Genomic DNA, 15,573 nt, shown 5'->3' on the forward strand with positions numbered 1-15,573 from the left:
ACAGGTTTGGCTCACGACATAAATTATCATTGTGCAAGTCAGACATGCTGAGATTTTGGTCTGGGTAGAACAAAACTGGACGCGTAAAATTCAGAGTATCTGCTGCCATGGATAATATGCTTCTACATTTGGGAAATTTTCACGTACACAGTACATTTTTACAATTAGAAAAATGGGCGACACTGATTACTTGGACAAGAGGAGGTGAATTCAGACAAAATTACAGTGAAATAGCATAATTTTATAAAGAAATGCTTACTAGTTTGACTTGTGAACTTTTAAAATGGCTGCTCATAACTCGAATCACGTGGCATATTATCCAAACACCCCCGCCCCCGCCGACTCCCATCCCCGCCCTCATTTCCTCTGGGACAGTGGAGGTGCGGTGCTTGGGAGAAGAGTAGAAGGGGAGGAATTAGTCTCTCTGAGCCTTCCTCTGGCTTTCCAGGACAAAAAAAAAATGTCAAGTGTTGCTCCTTCACCCTTACCCTAATGCCTCAAAGAAAACAATGCCAAAGCTTTGTCATGGTAACATTCTTTACACTATCAAATGAAATAAACATGTTTTCTGTACTTAAAGTCAATCTCTCTATGAGCTAAATACATACATGTGGTACCTCCCAGGGCTGTAGTTCTAAATCCTTTACTGCGCTGAGTTTTCCCTTAGGACAAGGAATCATTGTCCTTTAGTCTCCAGATAAAGTCTCAGAAGTGAACCAGGAGACAGTGTGGTCCATAATGCCAGCTGATGTTCGTTTTCATGGCTCTTCGGTTTTCCAGCTGAAACAGCACGCCTGCAAAGCTGATGAGCAGTCAATGGGGATCCTGCCCTGAGACTTCCATGTGAATACCCTCCCCAGGGAGGACCCAGCGCAGCTCCCTCCACAGAGCACCTTTCCCAACCTTCTTTCCACCAGGCATGTTTTCCTTGCATCTCTCTTTCTCCTAAACTCCAAGGGTCCCTTGTTTTGCCTCTGTAACTTGTTTCCTGAGCCCGTTTCTTCTATAAATCATTTCTTTGACCTCTGTGACTTTCTAATAAACTTTTTCTTATAGTTTGAGTCTTGGCTCCAAATTCTTTCTTAGCCAGGCCTCAAGTACTGAGGTTGCCGAACCAAGTTCCAGTCTGACTCTACCTGTCTAACACCTAGTGCAATTTCTGCCACCACCAACAAACCCTTATCTAATGACACCTGGGTGACTTTGGTGTAGGTGTGAACATGCAGAAGGTGAAATGAAATTTGATGAATGTGTCAAAATTTGTGCGTAGCCAACAAAACGGAGTTCGGCGAGCCTGCAATGCAAGGGAGGGTCAGATTTTATCCTTTGCTATCAATTGTAATTTTGCTGGGCCTTTCCTGGAGACATGACAAGGGAACTACATTAACCACAATTTGGAATGCTCTGATCTTCATGCTAACTACAGTTATCCTTTGTTATTTACTGGCCTTGACCTATAGATGGACTGCATCAGTTGCTACTGAAGCCAGCAGGTCCCTCTCCAAAGCCTAAGGCAGGCCTGAGTCCTCTACAGAGTTTAATTCATATTCCACTCAACATGCCTGTTTTATTTCCAGTTGAAATTGCTCATTTAATTGCACTGTAAGTTTTATGGGGTATGCCCCAGGCTGCGTTCTTTATGCTAGGCATTTCAGTATTTATGGGCAGAGCTATACCCAAAACTTCAAACATAAAGTAAAACCAGCAAAATATGCTCTCCTCCGGTTCCATAAATACTTTTCACCAGTTTCATTATTTTTTCCAATGAAATTAAATGAGTGTGTTAAAGCTATAACATAGACTATTGCTTGGTGTCTCCAGAGTGCTTTTGTCCTTCATATTCATATATGATACAGCTCTGCTTTCCTGCTTGAGAATGAGACTGCGAAAGGGCAAGCACGGTCCATTCTGTGTACGGGCTACCTCTCCAGTAACAAAAGAGACTTCCTCTGTCAATCTACAGAACTTTTATTTGTGAGACTAATCTGATTTTTTTATTTTTTTAATGAACTGTGCCTGCTTCTAACTGGCACCTACACACAGTAAATAAACACTCTGGCCCTGGCTACTGTGGCTCAGTGGACTGAGCACAGACCTGTGAACCAAAAGGTCACTGGTTCAATTCCCAGTCAGGGCACATGCCTGGGTTGCAGGCCAGGTCCCCAGTTGGGGGCATGCAAGAGACAACAGACCGATGTTTCTCTGTCTCTCTTTCTCTCTCCCTTCCCCTCTCTCTAAAAATAAATAAATAAAATCTTTTTTTAAAAAATGAACACTCTGGACTACAGATCTAGCACATGCATTGCAGAATAGGGCTGGTTTTAAGAAATAAGTATCAGGTCCTGGCTGGATAGCTCAGGTGGTTAGAACATCAACCCAAAACAACAAGGTTTCAGGCTTGATCTCCAGTCAGGCCACATATGAGAAGCAATCAATAAATGCATCGATAAGAGGAAAAACAAATCAATGTTTCTCTCTCTCTCTCTATCTCTCTCTCGCTTCCCCCCTCTCCCCCCTTCCTCTCTCTAAAATCAATAAATAAAAATATTTTAAAAAGAGATAAATAAATATCAATGTCAGCCATCTGCCAAAGATGTGTTTGGGGGTAGAGACAGACAGACATATAATTTTACCTATAGCAGATCAGAATACATTCCTAAACTACCCAAAAGCTAATGAGAATCTACTATGTTTTCCTAAATCTTTTATTGCTTCTATCTGCTACTGTTATCCCACAATGAAATACATACACAAAAGCATGTTTCCTGGGGATTCCAGAGATTTAGACAATAGTTTCCAATATACTTAATGGTTCTGGGATGGCTGCACATGACATGGCGGGTAGAGGTGAGGGGAGAAAAAGACTAGGTATCTTAAGAAAGATGTGGCTTCTTCCTTCCCAGAATTAAACTCTGGCAGAAAACAACCCCTGAAAATCCTGCAGAGTATGAGGGAGACACTCAGCAGAAACCTACCTCATGGGACTTAGTTTAAACCCACTGATCACAGCATTGATACAATCATTCCTGTACTTGTTGGGATTCAATGACGCTGCAAGGGCTGAAAACCCAAAATAGTTACAATGGCCAAGATTTGGAAGCAGCCCAAGCATCCATCAGTAGATGAGTGAGTAAAGAAACTGGCATATTTACACAGTGGAATACTACTCAGCCTTAAAAAAAAGAAATTTTTTACTCTTTGCAACAGCATGGATAGCCCTGGAGAACATTATGCTCAGTGAAATAAGCCAGTCAGAGAAAGACAAGTACCATATGATCTCATTCACATGTGGAATCTAATGAACAAAGTGAACTAAGAAGCAAAATAGAAACAGACTCACAGAGAACAGGCTGCCAGTTCTTGTGAGGAGTGGTTGAGGGGCTGGGCAGTAGCAGAAGGAATAAATAAAAAAAGGGAGAGGGAAAACTCATGAACACAGACAACAATGTGGTGACTGCCGGGGAGAGGAGGGGTAGAGGAGAGGTAGAGGAGGGTATGGGGGGCACAAATGGTGGTGGACAGAGACTCGACTTGGGTGGGGGGAGTGAACACACAATACAGTGTAGAGATGGTATGTTGTGAAATTGTGTGCCTGAAACCTGTATAATTTTGTTAACCAGTGTCACCCCAAAAAACTCAGTAAAAAGGGAGGAAAAAAACAAAACAAGAGTGGCTTAAACAAGGTAGAAATTATAGTAGTCATGAGGGTGGTCCACACATTCTGATTCTCCTCCCTTTGGAGCACATGCTGGTACTGTACTTCCCTGCCCTCTCTGAGGTTAGGCATAGTGACCTGCATTAAGACAAAAGAGACACGTGTCATTCTCAGAGGAAGATTTAAACCTCTTTGAGGTTAGGCATCGTGACTTGCATTAAGAACAAAGAGACAAGTGGCATTTTTAGAGGAAGCTTTAAAGAGTATACAGTTCCCTACATTCCCTTTGCCTGTCTCCTCAATAGTGGAAGCATCGGTTGAGATGGGACACTTCAGCCCCGGTCTCTGAGTCCCAGCAATGGGCAGAGTCCCCCTGCTGACGAACACTGGACAAATAGTGTAATCAAGAAATAAACTTTTGTTAAGCCATAGATTAAATTTCTTTCTTACATAAGCCAGAGGGTAGGGGGTGCAGAACTGTACAGTGACCCACGGTGTTAGGGACCCATCGTGCTCAGTCTCCCTGTTCAGGTGTACGTGAACATGGACTCACGTTCTAGGATCGCCAGTATGAGGAAGCAGGAAGTTCCTGAAGCCACCCCCCACCCCAGGTAGATACTTCCCCTCCTGCCTGGGCAAGAACAGTCACATGACTAACCTAGAGCTGCAAGGGACAGGGAATGAATGAAGGGAATGAGGCTCAGTGAAGAACTGTGGACAGATTCATTACAGAAGTGGGGACAAGGTCCTGCCATTCTTAACTCTCAAAAACTCCTTTTATAAAGATAAATAGACATTGGTGATAGGACTGCACTCCCTCCCCCACCAACACCACCATTTTTCATACAAATGCAGAAGTAATTAGAAATAATTATCATTAATGTGGATGATAAGAGATTGAGTCCACCTGAATTTATTTTACTATTGGGGTGGTGCATTTTTTCTTCCCCAACATCTCTGTTGCTGAGGAATTCTAAGACAACAGTCCTCATTATAACCTCCAACAAGATTTGACATGACAATTCCAGTGGCAAGAATCAGGGCTGCCATCCTTAAAGATACACACCGCGCCCTGGCAGGTGTGGCTCAGTGGATTGAGTGCCAGCCTGTGAACCAAAGGGTCCTGGTTCGATTCCCAGTCAGGGCACATGCCTGGGTTGCAGGCCAGATCCCCGGTTGGTGGCACTCAAGAGACAACCACACGTTAATGTTTCTCTTCCTCTTTCTCCCTCCCTTTCCCTCTCTCTGAAAATAAATAAATAAAATTTAAAAATTTAAAAAAAAGATACACATCACAACTGATCTGCTTCCCAAGACAGTCTGTTGAATAGACTTGGTGAAACTGGTCACACAGCTGAACTATGTCACTGTGACCAAGAAAGAGCCTTGTTCTTTTAACAATGTTCTCAGTTCAAAGCAAAGTTATAAGCTTTTATGTTTTTTTTAGTTTCACATCTAATTTTTTGACCACAACTCCTTGGGTAGAAGAGACTTTTTTGTCAGAAATGTTTTTAAGCATTTTTTGATGAGCACTACACCTAGGCCAGGAAGGAACCTGAGCCACAAAGTATTTATGGTCCAAGAGAAGAAAGGCAGACCAGTGGGTGTATAGCAATTTTTGCACCAAATTAACCACCAAATCGCAAATCAAAAATGGACCTGAGGAAGGCAGCAGTTCGGAGGGTGTCACACCCTTCTTTCATCCTCCTGCCTTTGACTTGGCCGCTCTTCCTGCTCCTTTACTTTACTTACATAGTGGAAAACCTATTGTCCATTAGTGGAGTTGAGCGTGCCTGGCTATGCTTGTCAAACCGGTGGGGCAGGCCTAGCAGAAGGCCAAGGGGCCCTGGCATAGGCTCAAACTGGGTCTGCTACTTCAATTCAAACTTATCCAGACAAGTCTAGTAAATTAGTAGACGGCAGGAAGGAGAAGGAGGAATGTGTAAGATGAAGAGAAGTCTCCCAACAAAAGAACTCATTCTCAGGGAAGACAGAGAGACTGATTGGAATGACGTGAGGACTGCTTTGCTTTCCCCTCTCAAAATAATTTTATTTTTAAATTGAGGTCTAATCAACATATGTTATATGAGTTTTTGGTGTACAACATGATTCAATATTTGTATATATTGTGAAACAATCACAATAGTAAGTCTAGTTTACATCCATCACCATATATATTACACCCGAAACTAATAGTGTATTTCAACTGTAATTGAAAATTTTTTAACATAAAAAAAGATTTACTCTCTTAGCAACTTTCAATCACATGATACAGTATTGTTAATTACAGTCTCCATGTTGTACCTTACATCCCCATGACATTTATTTCATAACTGGAACTTTGTATCTTTTAACTCCTTTTACCTGTTTTGCCCACCCCCACTGCCCTAGCCATCGTAACCACCAACCATGCTCATCTTCTCTGTTTAGGTCCAATGTTAGTATGTATGTTGCTGAAATGAGCGCTAAAAATAATTCTTTTTGTTTTTTTGAAAGAGAGAGAGGGAGGAAAACGTCACTTAGTTGTCCCAGTTATTTACACAGTCACAGATTGCCTCTTGCAGGTGCCCTGACCGGAGACTGAACGCCTGACCTTGGTGCATCGGGATGATGTTCCAACCAACAGTGCTGTCCGGCTAAGGCTCAAAATAACTCTTTTTTCTTTTTTAAAGATTTTATTTATTTATTTTTAGAGAGAGGGGAAGGGAATGAGAAAGACAGGGAAAGATTGATGTGTAAGAAAAACATCCGTTGCCCCTCATATGCCCCCAGCTGGGGACCTGACTGCAACCTAGGCATGTGTCCTGACCGGGAATTGAACCAGCGACCTTTCAGATCACAGGCCGGCTCTCAACCCACGGAGCCACACCAGACAGGGCTCAAAACAATTCTTTTAATTTTAGATTTTATTTCATTTTAGAGAGAGGGGAAGGGAGGGAGAGAGAGGAAGAGAAACATCAAGGTGCGAGAGATAAATGGATTGGTTGCCTCTCCCACTCCTCCCACTCCCCTCACTAGTGACCTGGTCTGCAAGCCAGGCGTGTGCCCTGACTGGGACTCAAACCAGCAAACTTTCGGTTCGCAGGCCAGCGCTCAACCCACTGAGCCACAGCAGCAAGGGCTCCAAATAATTCTTATGATTATTTAATAAATTGGGACACGGTCAGAATTTGTGTACCTAACAGAATCATCTCTGTTAGAGGCTTAAGCAGGGTTTGCTATCAGGTTAAAAAACAAGCCCCAGAAGTGTCTTTGTGTGCATTAGAGAAAGATGTCCTACCTCAGAGCCTGGCCAAGACAGAGGCTGGGGCCAGTAACTTGACTGTAGATAGCCACTAATGGCAACCTTGAGTAGCATAAAGTTCATGCTATTAAACCAAGGGCCCCAAAAGTACCTAATTCCTGCATCAGGCCAACCACCTTTCTGCCCCATAGGTTCTGGGAAAGATATTTAAAGGCAATGAGAAACAGAAACTCCAAGAACCAGACACCTAAAATCCCAAAGCAGAGCTCTCTGGTTAATAGGCCAAGTACATGGTTTGGGCTTAACTTGAAATCATTTCCTTTCCTCCTCTTAAGCCCAGCGCATATCCCATGCCTTAAGTCAGCTAGTCTCATGGGATAAGAGACCAAGGTAAAAAATAGCCCGAATAGTGACCTGAAATCTGGCCTAATAAAGCCTGCAAAAGGAACAGGAAGAGGAGTGAGGGCAGAGACAGAGGGTGATCTAATGCTTAAATTACCAACATTTTATGATACTGTGATTGACCTTAATAGTCTCAAAGTGCCACTACAGCAAGCTGGTGAGGAAAAAAAATTGGAGCGCCAAAAGTAATGAGGAATAAATCAATACAGTATCCCAATACCATTACCCAACAGGAACAAAAATGTTAACAAGAACTTAAAGAAACATTAACTCTGTTCCCTGGCACACAAAACAGATGAGTGGCATTTCTCCAGAACACATCCATTCTTGTAATTACTTAATTCATTAATCCAGCAAGGGCTGAATTTCCAAAACTCCAAGCTCACAACCAAGGGTTTTTTGTTTTTTCTTTTGATACATCTTAAAACATTTTAAATACTTTAAACTGTCATTTTATATAGATTTACAAGAACGCTAATGGTACGCAATGTAACTGCTATCGTTTTAGTAAATAATAAAATCAATGCCGTCTCGGTAAAACAAATAGTGATGTAAAGTAACAAAGCAATTCATAATTCTTCAAATTATAATATTCACTATGCATTTTACTCATAAAGGGAGAAAATATCCACTTGAGGCATGGTTTTCTGACTTCTTCGCGATCCTGAAAACGTTTTTCAAATGCTGTATTTTACATAGACATTCAGTAAATACAGGTAAAATCACATGCGCATGAGGGGTGTGCTAGTCAATGTTTAACAAGGTCTGCAAGAAAAACTGATTTGGAAGTTTGGTGCTTTCTATGGTGTAAATGCTCCCATCGTGGCCGTCCCCGACCCTGGTCCCGTAGCCTGCGCTGCTGGCCGGCCCAGCCCGGAAACCGCTGCGCGCTCCCGGCACCCCTTCCCCTCTCCCCGCCTTAAGGCCTCAAGGGATACAATTTGAAAACTCATAATCAAATAACTTTTGTATAGTGAAACTTTTTCATGATCGTCCCTAAGATTGCAACATTGCTGCTTACCAATACTTAGAAATCCTATTTTTCTAGTCTTAGGAACAACAGAACTTTTAAAAATACACAGGAATTTAGTAACCACTAATAAACAATTTCCCTCCACTCATTCAAATAACCTTTGCCCTTCATCCTATGACAGTCTCAATATATAATTTAATACATTCTGTCTCAAATTTAATGTGACACGGAATTTCTTAAAAACAACACTTCAATTTTTTTATTCCACACTTTGGAAATGGTATTCCAAATTTCCCCTCAGCCCTCCCAAATAGGCCCGACTGACTCTCCGCGCTACAGGGGTTTGTGTCCGAGCTCCCGTAGGCGCAGAATGTGCGGCAAGACGCGGGCACTAGGACGGGAGCCGGGGAAAGGCCAGAGCGCTCCGGCGCTCCGGCAAAGCCAAGTCACACCTCCTCGCGCCACTGACTTGGTACCTATTGTGCCTCATGGGTATCCAAAGCTATTCCGTTATGTGCTCATCAACCCTGGTTTGTCAGCCTTGGGGAAGATCGCTTTTTTCATTTCAAAAGTAATGCCTCTTTGAGTTTCTTTTTAAAAAAATAGTTGTAGCACCATGGTGATTTGTATCCAAAGGGAAAGAAATCTGGTGTGCACTGCCTAGTCACCAAAAAAATTAGAGGCGCCCATACATACGCATCCCCACCAAACTTAAATCTTCTCTGATTTCACACTTGCTCTGTGCTAGCATTCAGGCTCCCTACCCACCAACTAGGGGGGAAAAAAAGTCTTCTTTAAGGTTTGCTGTCAGGAATACTTTAAGAAGATTATCTTAAAAACAAACAAACAAACAAACAAACAACAACAACGTCTCAACCATTTAGAAGCCTGTTCCCTTACACACTCCTGGAGGAAGTGGTATAGTATTACATCTGTCCTTAAAACCTCCCCTCTGGACTTGACGGGGCATGATGCCCTGCATGATTATCTTACAGTCCTGAATGAGAAAAGATACACACTATGGAGATTCAAGCCCTCCCGGGCCTCACCATCACCGGCTGCATCCGCAGCTATTCCTCCTTGTCCACCTGCCGCTCCAGTGTGCCAATGGAAGGGAGCAACTAGAGGAGAATACATGGGAGATGATGACCACTCGTGTCACCTGGAAAATGTGGCATTTTAATCTGAAGTCCATTTAATTTGGAAAGGGTGAGAAAAGTCAAGGGCAAGCGCTGCGGGTAGGGTGGGGTTGCTACCAAAAAGGGAACTGCCCAGAGCGGGCCTGCCTAGGGCTGGCCCGTAGTGTGGGGGTTCTTGACTGCATGTCGGAAAGGTTTTGCAATATGAGTCCAGGTGATTTTGAGAGGATGTTTATTAAAGCTGGGGACAGTGAAACAAGGAAGGGCCTAGGAGAGGAGCAACAGGAGGGAAACTAGGTGGGGCTGCTTTGGCTCACTGAGAAGTCAGAGGAAAGAGGCCTTGGGGACAGGCTTGGGGGTTAGCCCTGGACAAGCTGCCACTGCCCATTGCTCCCTGGCTGCAAGTCTCATAAGGTCCCTTAGAGTTTAGGAGACGCACACCTGTAGGGGAAGAAGAACGGGAAGGAAAAGGTGTGCTGCGTCCTTCATCTTTTTCCACCGCCCTCAGGCTGCATGCGGCCCAGGATGGCCAGGAATACAGCCCAACACAAAATCATGTTTACTTAAAACATTATGAGATTTTTTTTTTCTTTTTGTAATTACATGTCACAATGTATTTAATGTGTGGCCCAAGATAACTCTTCTTCCAGTGTGGCTCAGAGACACCAAAAGTTTGGACACCCTTATAGAGGTTTTTTAAAGGCTGGAAATTTAGGAAAGGTCCTTTAGGAAAAGATCTCAATAGAATACTCATCAGCTTTTCCAGGTATGTCCTTTCAGGTTTGTGGCCTCCAATGATTGGTCAGCACCAGGGCAGGGGGTCCTTAGTTACTGCAGCTGGTCCTGGCATTGCCCACCTGGTTTTGTTGCTTTCCTGGGGCTGAAATACAACTGAGGCCTAGATGTTATCCCCAGGGAGGTGACCGTCTGTATCTGGCTATAAATTGCTTCATCATTTTGTTCAGCTATCTGTCTGTTTCCCCACTCTACTTGACAAGGAAATTTCCAAGCTTCTTACTATCCTTCCTCAGCGTGAGGGAGGCAGCAACTATTTTAGCCCCCCATTGCCCCAAGTTGTTGCTTAGAATTCAGCTGAAATAAAAAAAAAAAGATCTGATATCTGCCACCAAAAAAAAAAAAAAAAAAGGCCCTTCTTAGGATCCTTCTTAGGATAAGCAGGGAGGTGGATCTCTGTCTGGAATTCCAAGATCTTGATGTTTTCTGCAACAGGTGATGGGAGAAGACTGTGCTCTAATGTCAAAAGTATTGCCATGTACCCTGGCTGGTGTGGCTCAGTGGATTGCGTGCTGGCCTGTGAACCAAAAAGTCACATCAGTGGGTTGCTGCTGGTCCCCTTTTAGGGGCATGCAAGAGGCAACTGATCGATGTTTCTCTCCCTCTCTTTCTCCCTCCCTTCCCTTCTCTCTAAAAATAAATAAGCAAAATTTAAAAAGAAATAAAAAGCATTGCATGTCAATATAAGAAATGCCCAAACCTGTAAGAATTTTTATGAATTTATCTGAGCCAAACTGATGACAATTGCCAGAAAGCAAAACCTTAACAGATTGAGAAAATGCTCTGGAAAATGGCAGTGTTGCACCTTATTTTATACTTTAAAATCAGAAGAGGTGGAATAAGGGGGTTATATGAAATCCATTGGTGATAGATTAGGGGGTGGGCAGGGAAACTTTAGTATTGGATGAAAAAGTAAAATGATAGACACATACTTCTTTTACAAAGGCGGGTACAGGATAGTTTACGGTCAACGATTAACATGATAACCATAACAAGGTGGGTTGTGGTCTCTGTTCTGGTTTGGCGGTTGTGTCCCAGGGGTTTGGAAAAAAAAAAAGGAAGTTACCTGACATTCCAAAGGTATGTTATCATAGGTGCAAAAAAGACAATAGGCTCACTTAAAGAATGACTTTTTATCATGGAAGATTCGAGCCTATGGCAATGGCTGCCCACCATGACCTGCTTTTAGTTAATAAGGGTTAATTTCAGACCATCCTCTGTGGCTACTTTAGGTCTCTGAGTTTGTAAGGCTGTCACGCAGGCCCCCTCTGAGTTTGTCAGGTTTCTTGTGTGGCCCATTTTGGTCCACATCCAGGAGGAACAGTAGGATTGTCAAAAGGCGGCAGGGTATCCTTAGTGCTCCTGCCAAGTTCTCACCGCGGCATGGCTCAGCTCACCCATGTATAGTGTCATCTGCTAGTTCTAATGAATTTTCTGCTTTGTCTTTAATATCGAAAACAAGATCATGAACACCTATAGTTTTTATAAAGCTATTTGTTGGTTTCACAAAGACTTTGAACTTTAGACAGGACCCTCCTCCTGAGATTATCTGAGCTTGCAGAAAAACGTTGAAATATTCCGACCTGGCCTGAATTCAAATCCTAGATAAGAGGATGTGAGGCCTTGGAATTTTTCAGAGACCTTTAGTGGTACATTAGGAGAGTGAGGCTCGTTACATTCCTGTTTCTCAAACCCTTTGGAAGTACGGTCTCAGGCACTGTAGCCATCAAAGTTCACCATGTAGAGAACATAACGCTTGGTCTTATCCTCCAGAACCAAGTCATCATAGTAAGGGCAGAAAACATCCAGGTAGTCATGAATACAGACGGTAATCTGTCTAAAATCTAAGGTTGCTGCTGTTCCAATAGACGGTGTAGCGGTCAGCAACGGTCTTCCAGGTAGTCATGAATACAGACGGTAATCTGTCTAAAATCTAAGGTTGCTGCTGTTCCAATAGACGGTGTAGCGGTCAGCAACGGTCTTGGAGCCTGATCCTGGCTGAACCTACACCCACCCAAAGCACCAGAGACATCAGCATCAACAACGTCATGTGCAGCGTCACACCTGGCCAGTGGCGGAGGCCGGGACGCGCCACTCGAGAAAGCAAAGCAGGCATCTGGAGAGATGGTGGGAAGGAGAGCAGGAGCCAGATAATTATAAATAAATAAAAATGAAGAGAGACAAAAAAAAGAAAGAGGCACACTACAAGCTGGGGTGAGGGAGGAGAGCGAGAACAAAAGAGTCAGTGGAGTGGAGGGGCTAAATATAAACTCGCACCCCGTACTGGAGGGTTCGGAAGGAAAAAAGGAATCACAAGATGGAGAAGCATGCGAGTGTGTGGTAGCATTGGCGAGGGTCGGGCAGCTGATGCCAAGCTGTGTCTAGGAAGGCGGTGGCAGGCCGGCCACCCGGGAGAAGGCAGTGCGTCTTCGGCCCAGCGGCCGTCGCGGGGGTCGGGACAGGCGGCTGTGCCCGCTGCACCGTCACCAGGGAGCTGCGCGCCGCTGGCACGGCGAGACCTACACTGTTCCGTCGGCGTCGCTGACTGCACAGGTCTCTGCCACGAAGGCCTTGCTCTGATCCCACGTCGCTCCAGGTTACTTTGGCGGCAGGTAGGAAATTGCCAGAGGAGGGCTGGCTCCCTCTGGATGGGGTACTTGGCTCCTGTGTTGCAAATTCGGGGCGAGACGCTGCGAAGGGTGGGAATCCGGAGCCACAAACCCAGCTCTGCTGGCGTCCTAGAACTGGTTAAGGGTCAGCCTCGCTGGGGAGAAGCCGTCTTGCCTCGCTAACCTCAAAAAAAAAAAGCTTGGCTCGCCGTGTTTTCCAGCAGGTCCCTCGGCTGAGTCGGACCGCGGTGGGAGACGACGCAGCAGGTGCTTTTCTGTACCGCCTGTAGGTGCACCAGAGTGAATGAGGAGCGGGGGTTACCAACCAGTCTGCCAGGCGGACCTGGGACGCCCACGCCCACGCCCGCGGGACGACACCTCACAAACAGCTTCGCTGGAGAGCGAGTGGAAAACAATCACTTTCAAATGAACCCCTCCAACCCCTGGATGGGCTGATGTCAGTCTTCGATTGCCTTCCGGGAGCAAGAAGGAGCACCCAGACGCAGTGCCAGGAGCCTCTAGTGAGCTCTCAGAAGCATCCCTGCGACTCCGACGGATTTGGCCCCAAGCCCAGAAACTTGTCCAGACGCATCAATCCATGATACGGAATTCTAAAGAGGGCACACAAATTCTTAAAAATTTGCTCTTCAAATTACAAAAACCAGAGCACACAGACATTGTCTAACACCCACTTTCCCTTTCTCCCCTTTTCCTTACCTCTTTCTCTCAAATTCTTTCATTCCCCCCCCCCCCGCCCCCCGCCCCTTAACTCTCTCCAAAAATTACAGTAAGTTTGGAGACAAGTAGCCAGGTTGAATGAGGAATTTGCACAGAAGTGAAGCACATTTTAATCCTCTACCTCTCAGCCTTAGAACTGAAGTATATGAGTCTTTTGATTTCAGAGAGTCTAGGGAGAAGGCCAGAAGCAAATTTCTTCTTTCTAGTGTTTCTGTCTCAGAAAGCCCAGGGAGTCAGCACAGTGGACTCTAGTCATGTGACAGACAAACGACCAGTTAGAGAATGCTTTGGGGGGCATGACAGTCACCCAGAGAAGAGATAAAAGAACTGATGAGGAATCCCAGCTTTTGCAGCTTCTTAGTTATAGCCATGTTTTCTCCCCTTTTTATGTGTTTGCTCTCTTGTTAGCAAATAATTACTCTATTTTTAAAAATATTGCTGGATTATGCTATCAGGGAACAAGAAATAAACATTTCCTCACACACAGTTTTCCACAGATCAAGTTAACCAAACTGAAGAAGGGGGTAGGCACAAGTTCACAGAATTAAGTATAAAAGACAGGAGCTCTAGAAGGTGTCCCTTCCCAGACTGTGGCCTGGCTAAGAGGCTAAGCCAGTTCACAAATTCTATACACATTTATAAAGAACAATTACTAAATGCTAAACACTTGCTAGGTATGGAGGCTCTGGAAATCTGTTCTGCTATCCAAGAGCTCCTGTTTGCCCTCATTTTTTGTTGTTTTTTAGATTTTATTTCAATTTTAAAGAGAGGGGAAGGGAGGGAGGAGAGGCAGAGAAACACTGTTGTGAGAGAGAAACACTGAGAAACAGGGTTGCCTCTCAGACAGGCCCTGACAAAGGACCCAGCCAGCAACCCAGGCATGTGCCCTGACCAGAGTCCAACCGTGACCTTGCGCCCAACGGAGCCATGCCAGTCAGGGCTGTTGTTTTTGTTATTTGTTTTTTGGAGGAGGGTAGAAAGATGCGAAGTCTTTTTTCATTCCAGGCAATGTTTAATTACCTTGCAGGAACTTATCTGAGACTCTAAGCAAGTATCTACCAGAGTGACTGTGCTGTCTGCCTAGAAGAAAGTGAGGAGTGATGACTTGGGAAATGAGGGGAAGAAGAGAGGTTTCTCCAGAAACCATACAAGGTCTAGATTGAATTTAGGGGAAAAGAGCTCTCCCAAGGAGCAAGGGTAAAAGACAGACTTGGGAAGCCCGCCACAGGGAAATTAATTAGAGCGTGAACTTTCATAATAAGGAAATGCTAGGGAGAATTCCAACATAGGTGTTGCAGCATTCTTTTATGTTTTCATCGATCACCCATTTCTGGTATTGGAAAAATTCATAAAGGACATGTCTTGCTTTATAGGTATCTGTGTAAATGTTTTAATTTGCATTTTGAGGCCTCCAAACATACAAGAGATTCAAACATTGCTTCCCTCCAAAACACAAATTCTGAATTAACCGAAGTTAATTCTGAGTTATTGCAGAAGCTTACTAAACATAGGGAAACTTTGAAACATTCTTCGGATGTCTCATTTTCTGCACCTTCTGTTCCTTTGCTGTCCTCCTGTCTGTACCCTTCACTTCCTAATTTTCCTTTTTATAATGATGAGCCTGAGACTTCATTAGACACCCACTCCCTTACTGCCCCATTTAAGTGAAATTGTTGGTTGTGCCTGGACCTTAATTTCTGACAGCCCATGGACTAAAGCTGAGCTCTGTGCCATTACTAAACCTTTCTCTAATCCCAAGGAGGACTCCATTAGGTTTGCTAGAGAATTTTTGCTCACTATCCAAATGTATGAGCTAAGGTTCTCTGCCCTCTATCAGCTTATTCACATACTTGTAGGAGAAAGATAGGGCAGAGAACAACTAAACAATGTGATTGTTACTGAACAATTGATCCGTGGGGGGGTTGCCCAGATGCTAATACCAAAACAACACCCCCGCTTCCCCAGGGTTCCATGGTTGTAGGTCTTGAAATTATGCCCAGCACCCTTGAAATTATGGC

General features: G+C 44.2%; 1 pseudogene; it reads right to left on the reverse strand.

Moving 5' to 3' along the window:
* Positions 1 to 11,436: 11,436 nt before the first annotated feature.
* LOC129061909 (ephrin-A5-like) lies at positions 11,437 to 12,324 on the reverse strand (annotated as a pseudogene).
* Between the last annotated feature and the right edge of the window lie 3,249 nt (positions 12,325 to 15,573).

This window comes from Pteronotus mesoamericanus, unplaced genomic scaffold, assembly GCF_021234165.1.
Source record: "Pteronotus mesoamericanus isolate MK-2021 breed Mesoamerican mustached bat unplaced genomic scaffold, CSHL_Meso_final scaffold_651, whole genome shotgun sequence".
In the NCBI taxonomy this organism is placed as follows: Eukaryota; Metazoa; Chordata; class Mammalia; order Chiroptera; family Mormoopidae; genus Pteronotus; species Pteronotus mesoamericanus.